A 20,314-nucleotide genomic window follows, 5' to 3' on the forward strand; every position below is an offset into this window, starting at 1 on the left:
TCGCTGCCCCGAACTTTAAGAAACGACAGCTTAGGTTTCTTGCCAAACCACAGTTCATATGGTGTTGTCTCAACGGATTTAGATGGTGCCCTATTTAACGTGAATGCAGCCGTCTCTGAAGCATAACCCCAAAACGATAGCGGTAAATTGGTAAGAGACATCATAGATCGCACCATATCTAATAAAGTACGGTTATGACATTCGGACACACCATTACACTGTGGTGTTCCAGGTGGCGTGAGTTGCGAAACTATTCCACATTGTTTCAAATGAAGAGCAAACTCATAACTGAAATATTCACCTCCACGATCAGATTGTAGAAACTTTATTTTCTTGTTACGATGATTTTCGACTTCACTCTGCAATTCTTTGAACTTTTCAAATGTTTCGGACTTATGTTTCATTAAGTACACATACCCATATCTTCTCAAATCATCTGTGAAGGTCAGAAAATAACGATACCCGCCGCGAGCCTCAACACTCATCGGACCGCATACATCAGTATGTATTATTTACAATAAGTCAGTTGCTCGCTCCATTGTTCCGGAGAATGGAGTCTTAGTCATCTTGCCCATGAGGCATGGTTCACAAGCATCAAGTGATTCATAATCAGGTGATTCCAAAAGCCCATCAGCATGGAGTTTCTTCATGCACTTTACACAAATATGACCTAAACGGCAGTGCCACAAATAAGTTGCACTATCATTATTAACTTTGCATCTTTTGGCTTCAATATTATGAATATGTGTATCACTACGATCGAGATTCAATAAAAATAGACCACTCATCAAGGGTGCATGACCATAAAAGATATTACTCATATAAATAGAACAACCATTATTCTCTGATTTAAATGAATAACTGTCTCGCATCAAACAAGATTCAGGTATAATGTTCATGCTCAACGCCGGCACCAAATAACAATTATTCAGGTCTAAAACTAATCCCGACGGTAGATGTAGAGGTAGCATGCCGACGGCGATCACATCGACTTTGGAACCATTTTCCAAGCGCATCGTCACCTCGTCCTTAGCCAATCTTCGTTTAATCCGTAGCCCCTGTTTCGAGTTGCAAATATGAGCAACAGAACCAGTATTAAATACCCAGGCGCTACTATGAGCATTAGTAAGGTACACATCAATCACATGTATATCAAATATACCTTTCACTTTTCCATCCTTCTTATCCACCAAATACTTGGGGCCGTTCTGCTTCCAGCGACCATTTGCAGTAGAACCACTCAGTTTCAGGCTTAGGTCCAGACTTGGGTTTCTTCCCTTGAGGAGCAACTTGCTTGCTATTCTTCTTGAAGTTTCCCTTCTTCCCTTTGCCCTTTTTCTTGAAACTAGTGGTCTTGTTAACCATCAACACTTGATGCTCCTTCTTGATTTCTACCTCCGCAGCCTTTAGCACCGCGAAGAGCTCAGGAATTGTATTTTCCATCCCTTGCATATTATAGTTCATCACGAAGCCTTTATAGCTTGGTGGCAGTGATTGAAGAACTTTGTCAATGACACTATCATCAGGAAGATTAACTCCCAGCTGAGTCAAGTGGTTATGGTACCCAGACATTCTGAGTATGTGTTCACTGACACAACTATTCTCCTCCATCTTGCAGCTATAGAACTTGTTGGAGACTTCATATCTCTCAACTCGAGCATTTGCTTGAAATATTAACTTCAACTCCTGGAACATCTCATATGCTCCATGACGTTCAAAACGTCTTTGAAGTTCCGATTCTAAGCTGTAAAACATGGCACACTGAACTATCGAGTAGTCATCAGCTTTGCTCTGCCAGACGTTCATAACGTCCGGAGTTGCTCCTGCAGCGGGTCTTGCACCTAGCGGTGCTTCCAGGACGTAATTCTTCTGTGCAGCAATGAGGATAATCCTCAAGTTACGGACCCAGTCTGTGTAGTTGCTACCATCATCTTTCAACTTAGCTTTCTCTAGGAACGCATTAAAATTTAAGGGAACAGTAGCACGAGCCATTGATCTACAACAACATAGATATGCCAAAACTATCAGGTACTAAGTTCATGACAAATTAAAGTTCAATTAATCATATTACTTAAGAACTCCCACTTAGATAGACATCCCTCTAGTCATCTAAATGATCACGTGACCCATATCAACTAAACCATGTCCGATCATCATGTGAGATGGAGTAGTTTTCAATGGTGAACATCACTATGTTGATCATATCTACTATATGATTCACGTTCGACCTTTCGGTCTTAGTGTTCCGAGGCCATATCTGCATATGCTAGGCTCGTCTAGTTTACCCGAGTATTCTGCACGTGCAAACTGGCTTGCACCCGTTGTATGTGAACGTAGAGCTTATCACACCCGATCATCATGTGGTGTCTCGGCACGACGAACTGTAGCAACGGTGCATACTCAGGGAGAACACTTATACCTTGAAATTTAGTGAGAGATCATCTTATAATGCTACCGCCATACTAAAAAAAATAAGAGGCATAAAGGATAAACATCACATGCAATCAAAATATGTGACATGATATGGCCATCATCATCTTGTGCCTTTGATCTCCATCTCCAAAGCACTGTCATGATCTCCATCGTCACCGGCTTGACACCTTGATCTCCATCGTAGCGTCGTTGTCGTCTCGCCAACTATTGCTTCCACGACTATCGCTACCACTTAGTGATAAAGTAAAGCAATTACATGGCGATTGCATTTCATACAATAAAGCGACAACTATAAGGCTCCTGCCAGTTGCCGATAACTTTTACAAAACATGATCATCTCCTACAACAATTTATATCTCATCACGTCTTCACCATATCACATCACAACATGCCCTGCAAAAACAAGTTAGACGTCCTCTACTTTGTTGTTGCAAGTTTTATGTGGCTGCTACGGGCTTCTAGCAAGAACCGTTCTTACCTACGCATCAAAACCACAACGATTTTTCGTCAAGTGTGCTGTTTTAACCTTCAACAAGGACCGGCCGTAGTCAAATTCGATTCAACTAAACTTGGAGAAACATACACCCGCTAGCCACCTGTGTGCAAAGCACATCGGTAGAACCGGTCTCAAGAACGTGGTCATGTAATGTTGGTCCGGGCCGCTTCATCATACAATACTGCTGAAACAAAATAACACGTTGTTGGTAAGCAGTATGACTATTATCGCCCACAACTCTTTGTGTCTACTCGTGCATATCATCTACGGATAGACCTGGCTTGGATACCACTGTTGGGGAACGTAGCATGCAATTTCAAAAAAATTCCTACGATCACGCAAGATCTATCTAGGAGGTGCATAGCAACGAGAGGGGGAGAGTGTGTCCATGTACCCTCGTAGACCGTAAGCGGAAGCGTTAGTTTAACGCGGTTGATATAGTCGAACGTCTTCACAATCCAATCGATCTTAGTACCGAACGTACACCACCTCTGTGTTCAGCACACGTTCAGCTCGATGACGTCCCTCGAACTCTTGATCCAGTACAGGGTCGAGGGAGAGTTCCGTCAGCACAACGGCATGGTGATGGTGATGTGATCCGCGCAGGGCTTCGCCTAAGCACTATGACGCAATGACCGGAGGACTAAACTGTGGAGGGGGGCACCACACACGGCTAAGAGAACTACTGGTGTGCACCCCGCCCCCGTATATAAAGGAGGGGAGAGGGAGGATGGCGGCCAGGAGGGGCGCGCCATGGGGGGAGTCCTACTAGGACTCCTAGTCCTAGTCAGCTCCCCCCTTCCTTCCAATGGAGAGGGGAAAGGGGAATGAGGTGGAGAGGGAGAAGGAAAGGGGGGTCGCGCCCCCACCCCTTGTATAATTCGGATTGGGCTTGGGGGAGGGCGCGCGGCACCTCCCGTGGCCTGCCTCCTCCTCTCTACTATGGCCCATGAGGCCCATTAACTTTCCCCCGGGGGTTCTGGTAACCCCTCGGTACTCAAGTAAAATACCCGAATCACTCGGAACCATTCCGATGTCCGAATACTACCTTCCAATATATGAATCTTTACCTCTCGGCCATTTTGAGACTCCTCGTTATGTCCGTGATCTCATCCGGGACCCGAACAAACTTCGGTCACCAAAACATATAACTCATAATACAAATCGTCATCGAACGTTAAGCGTGCGGACCCTACAGGTTCGAGAACTATGTAGACATGACCGAGACACATCTCCGGTCAATAACCAATAGTGGAACCTGGATGCAATATTGGTTCCTACATATTCTACGAAGATCTTTATCGGTCAAACCGCATAACATACGTCATTCCCTTTGTCATCGGTATGTTACTTGCCCGAGATTCGATCGTCGGTATCATCATACCTAGTTCAATCTCGTTACCGGCAAGTCTCTTTACTCGTTCCGTAGTACATCATCCCCTAACTAACTCATTAGTCACATTGCTTGCAAGGCTTATCGTGATGTGCATTATCGAGAGGGCCCAGAGATACCTCTCCTTTACTCGGAGTGACAAATCCTAGTCTTGATCTATGCCAACCCAACAAACACCTTCGGAGACACCTGTAGAGCATCTTTATAATCACCCAGTTACGTTGTGACGTTTGATAGCACACAAAGTCTCCCTTCGGTATTCGGGAGTTGCATAATCTCATAGTCAGAGGAATATGTATAAGTCATGAAGAAAGCAATAGAAGTAAAACTAAACGATCATTATGTTAAGCTAACGGATGGGTCTTGTCCATCACATCATTCTCTAATGATGTGATCCCGTTCATCAAGTGACAAGACATGTCCAAGGTCAGGAAACTTAAGTATCTTTGATTAACGAGCTAGTCAAGTAGAGGCATACTAGGGACACTCTGTTTTGTCTACGTATTCACACATGTACTAAGTTTCCGATTAATACAATTCTAGCTTGAATAATAAACATTTATCATGATATAAGGAAATGTAAATAACAACTTTATTATTGCCTCTAGGGCATATTTCCTTCAGTATCCACAATGGACCTTTTATTAAACAACAGGTTATAAGTAAATTATGGGCTTCACCACTAAGGATCCTATGACGTTTCATAGCGTTAGAGTCCAAGTACTACGTGGGTAGGATGGGGTCATAAGGCCAAGGTGAAACACACAGCTCTCTTGCTAAATGTGTGGCATAAATTCCACCATAAAAATATCCACTACCAGCGTTGTGTTGCAACCTGTGTGCAACAATCGCTCCAAGGTTATAACTTTTGTCACTAGTGAGAGCGGTGCGTATGAGGCCCAAGTCTGGAGCACAAAGTGTACTACAATCTTGTTTTCCTACAATGCATTTCCCATTAAAAAGTGAAAAGTATTGAATTGAGAGAAAATGAATGCTCTTTATTATACCTTGTGTCACTCCTCTAGTCTCACCATAGCAGAGGCTAGTCAAGAATGTTTCATACTCAGATCTAGGTGGTTCATCCAGTGAGCCCCAAAATGGAATTTTGCAGTGGTAAGCAAATCTCTCTACAGATATGGTAAAGGGGTTGTCATACTGTTTAAACGACACCCTAGACTCACGAGGATGGAATTTAAATTCTTTAGTAAATGATTCAGTGAGGTTGAGGTGTTGGTTGCACTTATCTGAAAATGTAGGGACCGAGCTCGGCATTGTGAACATATTGCTCAAATTCTTCTTTGATACCTATACGCACCATATAATCGTTACATGGCCATAAACATGATTTGGCGGCGGCATCTCGTATGGAATTTTCACTTTGTTCAACATAGGACCGACGAGCGGAGCTGCTACTAGAAGATGCATCCGAGGACCTCCTCCTAGAAGAACTCCTTCCAAACAGGTTCACCATATTTGCGTACAATTTTCTGGAAAAAAATTGGGTCACAAAAATTTGTCAACAAAACTTTACAAGATTGATAGCCACTACTCATAGGGATGCATAGAGGCCATATCAAGCATTCAAACTACTTAGAACTCTAAGAATTCAACATGCAAGCTCATCTACAACAGCACCAAGAGTAACTAGTTATTCAAAATGCAAAAACTAATTGGACCAATGGAGGAGTCACATACCAAGCAACAATCCCCCGAAACAGTTTCGAAAACAGAGCTTCGAGCAAAGAGATCGAAATCCGCGGGTTTGAGAGAAAGAACACGAGAGAGAGAGCAATGGTGATTTTTTCTGGAGGTAGGTGGTGATATGGGCTAAACAGATAAGTGAGGGGGGCCACGTGGGGACCACAACCCACCAGGGCGCGCCTGGGGGTGCTGGCGGGCCCAGGTGGGCTGTGCCCACCTGGTGCACGCCCCTCTAATGTTATTTGCACTAAAAATTCTTAAATATTCAGAAAAAATCATACTAAATTTTCAGAGCAGTCTGAGAACTTCTATTTTTGGTCATTTTTTATTGCACGGGAAATTGAGAAAACAGACAAAACATGGCAGTTTATTTTATTTAACTAATAAAAACAAAAAACAAAAGGCAGGGACATAAGTTAGTGCTCACTAAATACATCAACTTCATACCTCTCAAAAATGATCCATTAATAAGGTTGATCAAGTCTTATTAACAACCACTTTCGATTAGCATGAAACCGAAGAACTTTAGTAAAACACTAAGTTACCTCAACGGGGATATGAATGTCCCCGACAATAAGCATTTCATATATCTTTTTAGCAGTAGGTAGAGGTAGTTGGAAACTTCCAATAGTGATTGTCGGAGATTTTTCAATAACATTAATACCATTCACTTGGAATTGTTTCTTTGGAAAGTGCATCGTATGCTCATTACCATTGATATGAAAAGTGACCTTGCTTTTGTCGGTGTACAAAAGAGGGGGCGCACCTTTGTACCCCTTTACTTGTGCACGGACAGTCGGAGCCGCGCCCGCGGCCACACCAAGCAGGACAGGGGAGGTGAACCAAGGTAAAACCGAAGCCCAAGACAGCCAAAGCAACGCCAAGGCCAAGAACACAAAGAAGCAGAGAGGCGAAGCGGGTTCCCCTGACGAGATCCTTGCCAGGGGCAGCCTCAGCGGCCCCGGCAAGACCCTTGCCGGGGCGGCTCGCCCACACCAGCGGAGTGAGCCACCCTCAAGCCCATAGGTTCCAACTCAACCAGCCACGTTGGAACTAGGGCTCGGGAGGCACCTCCATGGTGGCATGCAGATCTTTGTGAAGACAAGGAATATTCAAGATCAGATGAGGATTAAAAGACAACGGTCCTCGGCAAGATCCTTGCCGATGAAAGCCACAAGACCCCCGGCAAGATCCTTGCCGGAGACGACAGCGCGCCACGGCAAGACCCTTGCCGGGCCACCCGGCAAGGGCCTCACCAAGGGCGCCAGCGGGGCCACTGCCAGGCCCACACCAGCCAAGTCTCCACCGCCGTTCGCATGCAGCTGCCAGCCCAACCAACTGGGCAGGCACCTGCGTGGCAACATGCAGCTCCCAGGCCAACTCATCAAGCGCCTGCGTGGCGGCATGCAGGTCTTCGTGAAGACCCTACCACCGCGCCACCTCAGCTGCCTGCCTGCCTACATGGCAACGCACGCATCGCTGGCCAGGGCGCGTGTCGAAGCGAGGAGGACCGGCGACGGACGGGACGGGCCTCGCCCCTATCGCCGATAAAGCTAAGGGGACACCTCAACGGCGCATTAAATGCGTCTTGTCCTGTAATACGAGCGATAAGCTCGTAGCACTATGCGCCTTTCCACCTCCTGTGTGCCACTGTGGCAGCCCCTTTCAACTATAAAAGGAGGCCCATGGCGTACTGGAGAAGGATTCGGCTCTTTGGAACCACGCACCCACCATAGCTAGTTCGAGAGCTCAAGAACTCCCTAAAATACATCCACCAAAGCAGGACTAGGGTATTATGCATCCTCGCGGCCCGAACCTGGGTAAATGATCCTTGTGCTGATTACTAATCCTGCTCTTCTCGCAACCCTGCGCCCCGGCAACCGTAGTAGGGATTCTTGTGATCCCATAGGTGTCGTTCCACATCGACATCTTTGGCGCGCCAGGTAGGGGCGCAATTGTGAGAATCTGGTCTAGCAGTTGGCCTAGCATTTCTTCGTCGCCATGGCTCCCAAGAAGAAGACGGCCAAAAGGACAGCGCTACCTGCAAGCACGAAGGGCGCCAGGGTGGCGACAAGAAAGCTAAGTCATTCAGAGCCTTGAGTTATTTCCTTTCATATATAAGGTTATCCTCCTCGGAGATCCTGCCTATGTATGGGAAACCTGCACGTAGAGGGGCCCTCCCGCGATTGGCAACGCCCTTGTTCTGTTTCGAGTCTGCTCAACAGCTCAAGCGGCCGCGTCGAGAGTGGCGGGGTAGCCTTCCGCACCTGGCAATGCTCTCGATTCTGACTCGAGTCAAGCTCGATAGTTTGGGCGGCCGCGTTAAGGGCGGTACGGTGGTTCGCCCGGCAGCAAGCACACCTGGCAGGCCAATGGGGATCCGTCCTCAAGACGCCGCCCTGGGTTTACGCGCCGGCAAGCCTACCCGATAAACGTAGGGTGCACATACAGAGAAAGGTTGAACAGGAAAATAACATGCATAATATCAAAGTGTTGCAGAGTTATATTACATCAAATTGTTGCTGCGGTTCTAACTAAAGATTGAAATTGTCTTGGCCATGAACCTGCAGCGACGATAAGAAACGGGGAGCCTAATCCCCGCGCTGGCCCTCCACCCTCAGAATTCCGCCGACACCGCTGATGGCGGGCTTGATGCGCTCCCTGAGTGGCGCGAGGTCAGTATCCTCCGGCAAGCTCTCCAGCGCGGCGTCGAAGGCGAGGTCGGGGTACCAGTACGCCACCTTGGTGAGAACCTTGGTCATGGCGCCCTGGCAGAGCCTCCGGGCCTCGTCGGCCAGCGAGGCCGCCCGGTTGGCGTGAAGCCGCTCCAAAGCACCGACGACCTTCTCAAAGAACAGGGCCAGGCTGTAGTTGGCGCTCACGTTCCGCTCCGAGGCGTACCTCATGTCCGGCATCCCCATGGTGGCCAGCTGCGCGGCGGCCTGGTTGGCGACGTTGGCGAGGCGATTGAGCCAGCGGTTCTCGACCTCCACATGATCCATGAAGTTGAGGGCCTCGTTCTTCCGCAGCTGCTTCTCGGCCTCTAGGTTTTTGGTCAGGGTCCCCTCCCGGGCCCTGGCCTCCGACAGCATCTTCTCGAGACCCTCCAGCTTCAGCTTGAGGTCTTTGATGGAGTTGTTGGCCTCGAAGAGCTCCCCGGCCTTGCTGACGGCCGCGCCCTGCGCCTCCGTCAGGGCGCCGTTGAGCGTGTCCTTCTCCTGGGACAGCTTCAGGGCCTGCTCCTTCAGCTCGTCCCGCTCCAACTCCAACTCCTTCACCTTGCCAGCGTGAACCTGGGCCTGGGCATCGAGCGCCTCTTTGTGCCTCTGCTCCAGCTCACGGGTCCGCTGCAAGACAAGCTTCTCCACCTCCCTGTCCTTGGCGCGGAGTTTGGCGTCGAGGTCCGCCTCGCGCTTAGAGAGGTCCTCCTCCTGGGAGTTCAGCGCGGCCTGGTGCTGGGTCCGGGCGGCCTCGGCTGCCGCGGCCAAGCCCTCCACCGTCTCTTGAGCCTTCTCGATGTCGGACAGCTTCATGGTGAGCTCCACGTCGCGCTCGGCCAGCTCACCCTGGGCGATCTTCAGCTCCTCGTGAGCTTGGCAGAACCAGTCCTACGTCTCGGCAACGCGCTTCTGGAGGTTCGCCTCCGCCTTCTCTGCCACCGCCATCCTAGACTTAGCCTTGTCCAGGCGGGCGCGGTGGAGTGCCTGGAGCTTCCGAAAGCTGGCGCCCATGGCGTGGAGGAGCCGCTCTTCCTGGGAGCCGTCGCCACTAGCGCTCGGCTCGTCAACGATCTCAAGCCTGGCGGCGGCGAGCACCTCGTCGTGAAACACCTCCCCCTCGACGGGAGCCCTGGTGCTCGACGCGCCTGGGAGGTGGACGAAGAGATCGTCGCTCACCTTCAGGTACCTGCCGGAGCCAGAGGCAGCGGAGGAGGAAGGCTGGTCGTCGACCACCTCCTTCTCGGCAGCGGCCTTGCCAGCCTCTCCGGCAGGCCCCTTGCCGGCCTCCTTGGCGGTAGCCTTGTCGGCCTCCCCGGCAGGCCCTTTGGCGGCGTCCTCCGTGGCGCCCCTGGCGGCCTCCTCGGCGGCGGTCTTCTCGGCCTCCGCCGCGGCGTCCTTGGCCACGTCCTCGATGACGGTGTCCAGGTCCTCCCGGTCCGCCGAGAGAGGATCTGGATATCAAGAAGAGGGTGGGGTAGGGCCAAGATCAAAGATTCAAAAAGAAGAGAAAAAGCAGGGACAAAAGGCCAGAGACTTACCGGTCCCGGGCTGGGAAGCAGAAGTCCCCTCCCCGCCAATATCTGGCGCCGAGGCGAAGCCACCGGCGCTTAAGTTCTCCTCCTCCTCCTCCATGTGCGTGGGCTCGGTGCTTGGCGCCCTTGCCGGGGACGCCCCTCGGGGCGGTGTGGTTGATGGGGGCGGCGTGGTGGGACTAGCCCTCTATGGCTCCTCCCGCTGCTGCTCTCCTCCTGCATACGCGACAAGGTCAGCGCCAAAGTTTTACCACGGTAAAAATCGCCCCTCCTGCCCACGAACCGTATTGGGCCTGGCCCAACAACGTGTCGCGCTTATGTGTGGCCCAGGCCCGGGGGCACCTGTTGGTGTACAAAGAGGGGGCGCACCTTTGTACCCCTTTACCTGTGCACGGACAGTCGGAGCCACGCCCGCGGCCACACCAAGCAGAACAGGGGAGGTGAACCGAGGTAAAACCAAAGCCCGAGACAGCCAAAGCGACGCCAAGGCCAAGAACACAAAGAAGCAGAGAGGCGAAGCGGGTTCCACCGGCGAGATCCTTGCCAGGGGCAGCCTTGGCGGCCCTGGCAAGACCCTTACCGGGGCGGCTCGCCCACACCAGCGGAGTGAGCCACCCTCGAGCCCACAGGTTCCAACTCAACCAGCCACGTTGGAACTAGGGCTCGGGAGGCACCTCCATGGTGGCATGCAGATCTTTGTGAAGACAAGGAATATTCAAGATCAGATGAGGATTAAAAGACAACGGTCCTCGGCAAGATCCTTGCCGAGGAAAGCCACAAGACCCCCGGCAAGATCCTTGCCGGAGACGACAGCGCGCCACGGCAAGACCCTTGTCGGGCCACCTGGCAAGGCCCTCACCAAGGGCGCCAGTGGGGCCATTGCCAAGCCCGCACCAGCCAAGTCTCCACCGCCGTTCGCATGCAGCTGCCAGCCCAACCAACTAGGCAGGCACCTGTGTGGCAACATGCAGCTCCCAGGCCAACTCATCAAGTGCCTACGTGGCGGCATGCAGATCTTCATGAAGACCCTACCACCGCGCCACCTCAGCTGCCTGCCTGCCTACATGGCACCGCACGCATCGCTGGCCAGGGCGCGTGTCGAAGCGAGGAGGAGCGGCGACAGACGGGACGGGCCTCGCCCCCGTCCCCGACAAAGCTAAGGGGACACCTCAGCGGCGCATTAAATGCATCTTGTCCTGTAATACGAGCGATAAACTCGTAGCACTGTGCGCCTTTCCACCTCCTGTGTGCCACCGTGGCAGCCCCTTTCAACTATAAAAGGAGGCCCATGGCGTATTGGAGAAGGATTCGGCTCTTTGGAACCACGCACCCACCATAGCTAGTTTGAGAGCTCAAGAACTCTCTGAAATACATCCACCAAAGCAGGACTAGGGTATTACGCATCCTCGCGGCCCGAACCTGGGTAAATGATCCTTGTGCTGATTACTAATCCTGCTCTTCTCGCAACCCTGCGCCCCGGCAACCGTAGTAGGGATTCTTGTGATCCCATAGGTGTCGTTCCACACCGACACTTTTATTACAATCAATAACAGCCCCTGCAGTATTCAAAAAGGGTCTACCAAGGATAATTGACATGTTCTCGTCCTCGGGCATCTCAAGTATAACAAAGTCAGTTAAGATAGTAACGTTTTCAACAACAACGGGCACATCCTCACAAATACCGATAGGTATGGCAGTTGATTTGTCAGCCATTTGCAAAGATATTTCAGTAGGTGTGCGTGTATTCAAATCAAATCTTTTATATAAAGAGAAAGGCGTAACACTAACACCAGCTCCTAAATCACATAAAGCAGTTTCACATAGTTTCTTTTGATGGGGCAAGGTATGATTGGTATTCCCGGATCTCCAAGCTTTTTAGGTACTCCACCCTTAAAAGTATAATTAGCAAGAATGGTGGAGATTTCAGCTTCCGGTATTTTTCTCTTATTGGTGATGATGTCTTTCATGTAATTTGCATAAGGAGGCATTTTTAAGATATCAGTCAAGCGGGTACGCAAAAAGACTGGCCTAAGCATTTCAGCGAAGTGTTCAAATTCTTCATCATCTTTCTTCTTTGTTGATTTAGGCGGAAAGGGCAAAGGTTTTTGAACCCATGGTTCTCTTTACTTACCATGTTTTCTAGCAACAAAGTCTCTTTTATCATATCTTCTATTCTTGGGTTGTGGGTTATCAAGATCAACTGCTGGTTCTATATCAACATCATTGTGTGGTTCTTTATTATTTTTTTGAGTGTCATCATGAACCTCATCATTATATTTTTCATTATTAGAAGGTGAGTGTTCATTACCAGATAGAGTTTCAGCATTAGAGATAGAGACTTCATTATCATTATCAGGAGGTTTTTCTACTTCAGGTTCACTAGAGGCATGCAAAGTCCTATCGATTTTCTTCTTATTTTTCTTTTTAGAAGGACTAGGTGCATATAAATCTTTGAGATTCTTGTTCAATTCTTTTTGGGTGTCCCTCAGGATAAAGTGGTTCCTGATTCATTCTACCTCCTCTAGTCATTACTCTAACAACATGATCATTAATATTATTGTTCATTTCATCAATCAATTCTCTTTGAGATTTAGCAACTTGTTCTAATTGAGTTTGAACCATAGAGGCATGTTTTCCTACACCTCTAAGATCATTGGTAATTCTAAATAACAAGTCACTCAAGCGAGCAATCATATCAGAATTGTATTTCAATTGTTTCATAGCATTTGCATTGAAGTGATCTTGCTTTCTAATGTAGTTATCAAACTCATAAAGGCATTAACTAGGATGCATATTGTAAGGATTGTCATTGTCATTGAATTTCATTAAAGAATTTACCTCTACCACCTTAGGTGGTGGTGGTCTATCAAGCCCATGTATTTCTTCAATAGGAGGTAAATTTTTGACATCCTTAGCTTTAATACCTTTTTCCTTCATAGATTTCTTTGCCTCTTGCATATCTTCATGACTGAGATATAGGTTACCCCTCTTCTTCGGAGTAGGTTTGAGCGGTGGTTTGGGAAGAGTCCAGTCATCATAATTTTTCAATATGTTATTCAATAATTCTTCAGCTTGTCCAATAGTTCATTCCCTGAAAACACAACCAGCACAACTATCTAGGAAATCCCTAGAAGCATCGGTTAGTCCATTATAGAAGATATCAAGTATTTCATTTTTCTTAAGAGGATGATCAGGCAAAGCATTAAGAAATTGGAGAATCCCCCCAAGCTTGTGGGAGTCTCTCTTCTTCAATTTGCACAAAGTTAAATATTTCCTGTAAGGCAGCTTGTTTCTTATGAGCAGGAAAATATTTTTCAGAGAAGTAATAAATCATATCCTGGGGACTGCGCACACAACCAGGAGCGATAGTGTTATACCAAGTCTTAGCATCACCCTTTAATGAGAACGGAAATAATTTGAGAATATAATAATAGCAAATCTTGTCATCATGAGCAAAAAGGGTGGCTATGTCATTCAACTTAGTAAGATGTGCCACAACAGTTTCAGTTTCATAACCATGGAAAGGATCAGATTGAACCAAACTAATTAACTCTGGATCGACAGAGAATTCATAATCCTTGTCATCAACAAAAATAGGCGAGGTAGCAAACTTAGGATCACATTTCATTCTAGCATTCAAAGATTTTTCTTTCAGTTTGCTTAATAATTTCTTAAGATCATCTCTATCATTGCAAGCAAGAAAGTCTCTAGTTGCCTCCTCATCCATAACATAACCTTCCGGTATCTTAGGCAATTCATATCTAGGAGAACTAGTTCTAATAGGAGTTTCAAGATTTTCAGTTTCAAGCTCTTCATCAGTTTCAACAATTTCATCAGTTTTAGCATTCTCAAAAGCTTTAGTTCTAGCAAGTTGTTCATCAAGAAATTCACCTAGTGGCACATTATCATCAAGCAAGGTACTAGCATCATCATAATATCATTCATAGCAGAAGTAGCATCATCAATAACTTGCAACATATCAGCATGAATAGCATGTGGTGGTGTTGCAAGTTTACTTATAACAGAAGGTGAATCAAGTGCAGAGCTAGATGGCAAGTCCTTACCTCCCCTCGTCTTGGAGGGAAAAATCTTAGTCTTAGCATCCTTCAGATTCTTCATAGTGATAATTTGATAATAATCCCATGTGACTCAACAAATATAGCTATGCTCCCCGGCAACGGCGCTAGAAAAAGGTCTTGATAACCCACAAGTATAGGGGATCACAACTGTTTTCGAGGGTAGTGTATTCAACCCAAATTTATTGATTCGACAAAATGGGAGCCATAGAATATTTGCAAGTATTAGCAGCTGAGTTTTCAATTCAACCACACTTGGAGATTAATTATCTGCAGCAAAGTGATCGGTAGAAAAGTAGTATGATAGTTTTGATAGTAGTAGCAACAACAATAGTAACGGTAACAGTGATAGAATGATTTTGTAGCAAGTGCAATAGTAACAGTAGCAGTAGTAACTTAGCAGGAACAATATAAGAGAATTTCGTAGGCATTGGATCAGTGAATTCATTGGATGATATTCATCATATAACAGTCATAACCTACACTGGTACACGTTGGTGCTATACAAACGGTTTTTAACCCCTTTCCACGACAGCATTTGGAATCGTCGCCAAGTGAGTGTGGGTGATAGGGGGTCCTTCCCACATGACCCAAAAATCATCGGGGATAGGCCCTCCTGGGACACAGGCTAGGGCCGTGTGCGATCGGGCGACGCATTGAAACCCAGTTGTTTCCGTTCGTATGTACATCCCACACGGTGAATCCCAAAAAAACATTTCCATTCATATGTATATCACACACAGTCAATCCAAGGAATACGTTTCCGTTCTTATGTACATCCCACACAGTCAATCCAGGGAAGACGTTTTCGTTCGTATGTACATCCCACACAGTTTTATGTATACGCTCGTGTGTGAAAGGTGTAACTATCACACACGCTCTGCCTTGGTTAACTGTTTGCTTTTATGAACTACATCACACACGATTTGATGTAGAAAATTGTGTGGCATTGGGCTATCCATCACAAGCGCTTTTACTGCCAAAACCGTTTGCAAATTTCCATGACCGTCTATTGTCTTTTTACATCGCACACATTGTTTCCTTTCTAACCGTGTGCACATTATTTTATTAGCTCCTGTATATTTTTATTTTTGTCTGTAAGTTATTATTTGAATTGGAAATTTTGAAATATGAAATGTGCAATTCAAATTCTCAGCAAAATGGTTCAACAACGAATCCATAAATAAAATTGCCAGTACAATATGTTCAGTAATTACAGGATTAGGCAGCAATTAACTATGATGAACCACAATATTTAAAGGCGGTAAAGGTGAAGAGACAAGTGTAAATCATTTTGACTGCCGACAGTGTTGAAGAAGCAGAATGCCCATAATGTGCCTTCCTGCATGCCATAGGCACGAACCACTTTTTTCCAACCCCTTGTGACGATCGCCCGCCCATCCTTCACCGCCTTCAGGAAGACTTCTAGAGAATTATCATGGTAGCATGAATTATATACTTTAACCTTAGTTGCTTCCACTCCGGTCATGTAGTTTGCAAGGTAATCATTAGTAAATAGCTTAGGAAACCACTGAAAAGAGAAAAATATCAGATACTGAGGTCTAATAGCGTAACTTGTTGTGGGCAAGGGAAAAGGCAACACATTACATACCATCCTAAAGTTCACTATTGTCTTGGACAAAGTGTAAATAAAGAGCTTAATTCCAATCACCTCGCCTAACAATCTTTCTTAGTTTCCTCACTTGACGCTTGTTCATGAATATCTCATTGCCCCATACGCAAAAGGGATCGAAGCGTGGATCAGTACCGCTCATATATGTACCTACAAGCAACCAGTAAATGTTAGAAGCTAAACTGAGATTGCACAAATGATGTAAAATACAACTACCTATGTTCCTTTCAATATGAACTACATACGGATGTATATAGAATTATAGATATAGTTTAGATTAGAATCTAGATTCACTCATTTTGCTCCTTATGTAGTCTATATTGGAATCTCTAAAAATACTTATATTTAGGAATAGATGGTGTATAAGACATGGGATGCAGCTAACCTCGACGGCAAACAACAACATCACCCATTGTAGCCCTGTGCAAGTACATGGAAAGCCAATGTTAACTACAACAGGGTTAACATCCACCAAAAATAGCAAATGGTAATAAAACGACAACATCTGTAGTGATATCTTCATTGCGAAAGAGTAGCATGGTAGCAAAGGGACGGATTAAAAATGGATACAGCTGTTAATTGCAACAGGCTTAACAACATCCTAATTCATGTTTTGTAAGTTTGTAGCCATTGAAATACAACTCTTTAAAAATGGATACAACTATTAATTGCAACAGGCTTAATGGCCAATGAAACCGGTACTGGTAAAAATGCAATTGGCAAAGTTAAACATCACAGGGCAGGTGCTGCCAGAGCAGATAATGGCCCAGTTGTCTATAAAAAGGTAGGGAAAATATCTAAAACGTGTTAGGCATGTTTACTACAACATGCTTAATACATCGACCGTACAAAACATAGCCATTAATTGCAACCGGTATTGGTAAGATTGAACTGGTGAGTACATACTTGGTAAGTCATGAGAGGGAGTTGCTGGGGCACTTCATCTTGGCTAGAGCCTGCCTAAAGTCAGCGGCGGCGGAGGCGAGCTGTTCCTCCGGGTCGAAGCATGGATCAGTTGCACTGACATGTGTACCTACATGCAACCAGTAAATGGTAGAAGTTAAACTACAATTGCACAAATGATGTGAAATACTGTAAGACATGGGATGCAGCTAACCTCGACGGTAAAACAATAGCATCGGCCGTTATGACCCTGCGTAAGTACATGGACAGGCATGTTAAGTACAACAGGGTTAGCATCCACCAAAAATAGCAAATGGGCAGCATCTCTAGTATATATATTCATTGCGGAGAGTAGCATGGTAGCAAATGGACAGATTAAAAATGGATACAACTGTTAATTGCAACAGGCTTAACAACATGCTAAGGCATGTTTTGTAAGTTTGTAGCCATTGAAATACAACTGTTTAAAAATGGATTCGACTGTTAATTGCAACAGGCTTAATAGACATTGAAACCGGTACTGATAAAAATGCAATTGGCATAGTTAAACATCACAAGGTAGGTGCTGCCAGAGCAGAGAATGGCCCAGATGTCTATAAAAAGGTAGGGAAAGTAGCAAAAACGTGTTACACATGTTTACTAGAACATGCTTAATACATCGACCGTGTAGAACATAGCCATTAATTGCAACTGGTACTGGTAAGATTGAGCTGGTGAGTACATACTTGGTAAGTCCTGAGAGGTAGTTGCTGGGGTACTTCATCTTGTCCAGAGCCCGCCCAAAGTCAGCGACGACGGAAGCGAGCTGTTCCACCGGGTCGAAGCGTGGATCAGTGCCACTAACATATGTACCTACAGGCAACCAGTAAATGGTAGAAGTTAAACTGCAATTACACAAATGATGTGAAATACTGTAAGGCATGGGATCAGCAAACCTCGACGGCAAACAACAGCATCGGCCGTTATGACCCTGCGTAAGTACATGGACATGCATGTTAAGTACAACAGGGTTGGCATCCACTAAAAATAGCAAATGGGCAGCATCCCTAGTGATATCCTCAGTCATGTATTGTATGTTTGTTGCTGGTATTGGTGAAATTGAGCTGGACACGGTAATATTTGAACATCACACAGTGTGCAGTACTGAAATAAACAAGGCACGAACATGCTTAATACATCGACCGTACAAATCATAGCCATTGCAAGTGGTATTGGTAAGATTTAGCTGGTCAGATCTTACCTGTTAAGTCATGGGGGGTAGTCGCTGGGGCACTTCATCTGGGCCAGAGCATGCACCATGTCGGCGGTGGCGGCGGAGGCGAGGTGTTCCTTTGGGTCAACACGCACAGCGGCCATCGCGCCATGGACCGCCATCAGCTCCTGGCGGTGGGTATTTGGAGGCATGAGGATGCTTCATAGGCGCCATTTAAGCAATCAGGCCGGGGCCGTGATAGCGATCGGTGGGTTACCTGACTGGATCCAAATAGAACATAGATGTGGTTGAAGCTGTGGTTGCGGCGGCGGCGGTTTGAGATGCCGGTAGGGGGAGGCGCGAGGGGGGGATACTGAGGGTGGGGATGTGGTTGGAGGAATAAATTCTGAAATCTCGCGCCTAATGAAATTCGCTGCGAAACTTGAAACTTGGGCGGGGGAAACACACAACACAGACGAAGCGCGTAAAATACTCGTGTGCGAGAAAAAAGAAAGTTGGTAGATCCCGTCTCCAAAAATATGTACATGTGTAGTTGATTTTTACGGTCAATGGTACGCCTGGTTTATTAGGAAACATCGCACAGGTAACTGACTTACGGATAATTAACGCAAAAAACTTAGACTGGTACGGCATAGAAACCGTGTGTTTTGTGATCTTCTAATGATTAACGCAAAAAAATGCACACGGGCACACATGCTAATCAACGCTCAAAGCCCTCAAAGGATGCTCTTACCGACATTTTACGTTAATACTACAAACTTAAAGTACTACTGGTAATTTGCTCTAATACTACAAGCTTAAACTACTTCTCACATGCTGCCATCAGGGCATGCTGGCCAGACACCGGCGTTCTCCTTCCCAACCTTATAGGCGGCAGCCCACTGTGCTTCGATCTCCGCCAAGCTCTCCTCACCATGGCGTGCGGCCTCTTTTTTCTTGCGGCCGCGGGACTCTCTTTTCTTGACTGCTTTCTGCCTTTTCCGCTCCTTCTGTGCGGCTTTGGCCGCCTCTAGATCCACCACTCATTCAGCCATGGCAGCCTCAAAGTCCGCCCATGTAACTGTCTGGCCGGTGGTGGTGATGAACTCAGCGCAGCGAGATGCCATCGCTTCCTTACCATGTTTGCGGTCCCGTGCGGCGAGGAACGTGGCGCGGCGGGACGCCATCGCTTCCTTACCAGTTACTATGTGCCGCGGTGCCATGGACGACGCCTGGAGAGAACTCTGGGACGGAGTGGCCGGGCAGCCGTATAGTGTGGTGGTATTCAAGAGCTCAATGACAAACGACAACAAAAATTTGGCTTCCCTTACAATTTTGCTCGTTCATTATCGCACACGGTTCATCTCCGTCGCTTCCGGAAACAGTGTGCGTTGAGCCTATTGTGTGTTGCGTTATGATTGGCCGGAACCCCAGCCACGCGGATCGCGCGTGTGCACCATAGGATGCGCCACGATCGAACGGCAATCCACGTCCCTCACATCACACCCGTGCACCTGTAGCTGGATTGGATTTATATGCGCTAAATGCCTAGAAAATGCACATAATCCCCTAAATATGGTAAATGAGCCCGAAAAATGCCAAATTTGAACACGGTGATTTGCAGGGTGTATGTTCATCGTAAAAAAACTCCAGGGAAAAGAACGAAGAAAAATTGGATTCCCCTTCAATCTTGGTGATTTCCCTCTCGAAAGCATGGAACTTCTTTGGTGATGGTTCGATTTATGAAGGTTGGGCATGACGACATAAGCCAAACCTTCTCAAATTTTTACCAGGGCATGGTGAGGTCATACCATGGCACACCATGCCAAGCGTCATGTTTCTCAAGCATTTATTTCATTTTTTCTATAGTTGAAAACCCAATAAACAAACCTTTGTGGTTGACTATTGCCACACATTTCATCGAAATATCTGTCCCATCCTTGTAAAAGGCATGAGAAATTACTAAATGGAACGAGCATGGTTTCCAGGCCGTTCTTGTGCACCCTTTCATGCACTGATTGTTTGAACTTGAATTATGTGCATTAATGCCTAGGAAATGCACATAATCCCCTAAATATGGCAAATGAACCCGGAAAAGTGCCAAATTTGAACACGGTGATTTACAGGTTGTATGTTCATCGTAGAAAAAAACTCATGGACAAGGGACAAAGGAAATTTGGATCCCCCTTCAATCTTGGTGATTTCCCCCTCGAAACCATGAATCTTCCTCGGTGA

This window comes from Aegilops tauschii, chromosome 5, assembly GCF_002575655.3.
Source record: "Aegilops tauschii subsp. strangulata cultivar AL8/78 chromosome 5, Aet v6.0, whole genome shotgun sequence".
NCBI classification, from domain to species: domain Eukaryota; kingdom Viridiplantae; phylum Streptophyta; class Magnoliopsida; order Poales; family Poaceae; genus Aegilops; species Aegilops tauschii.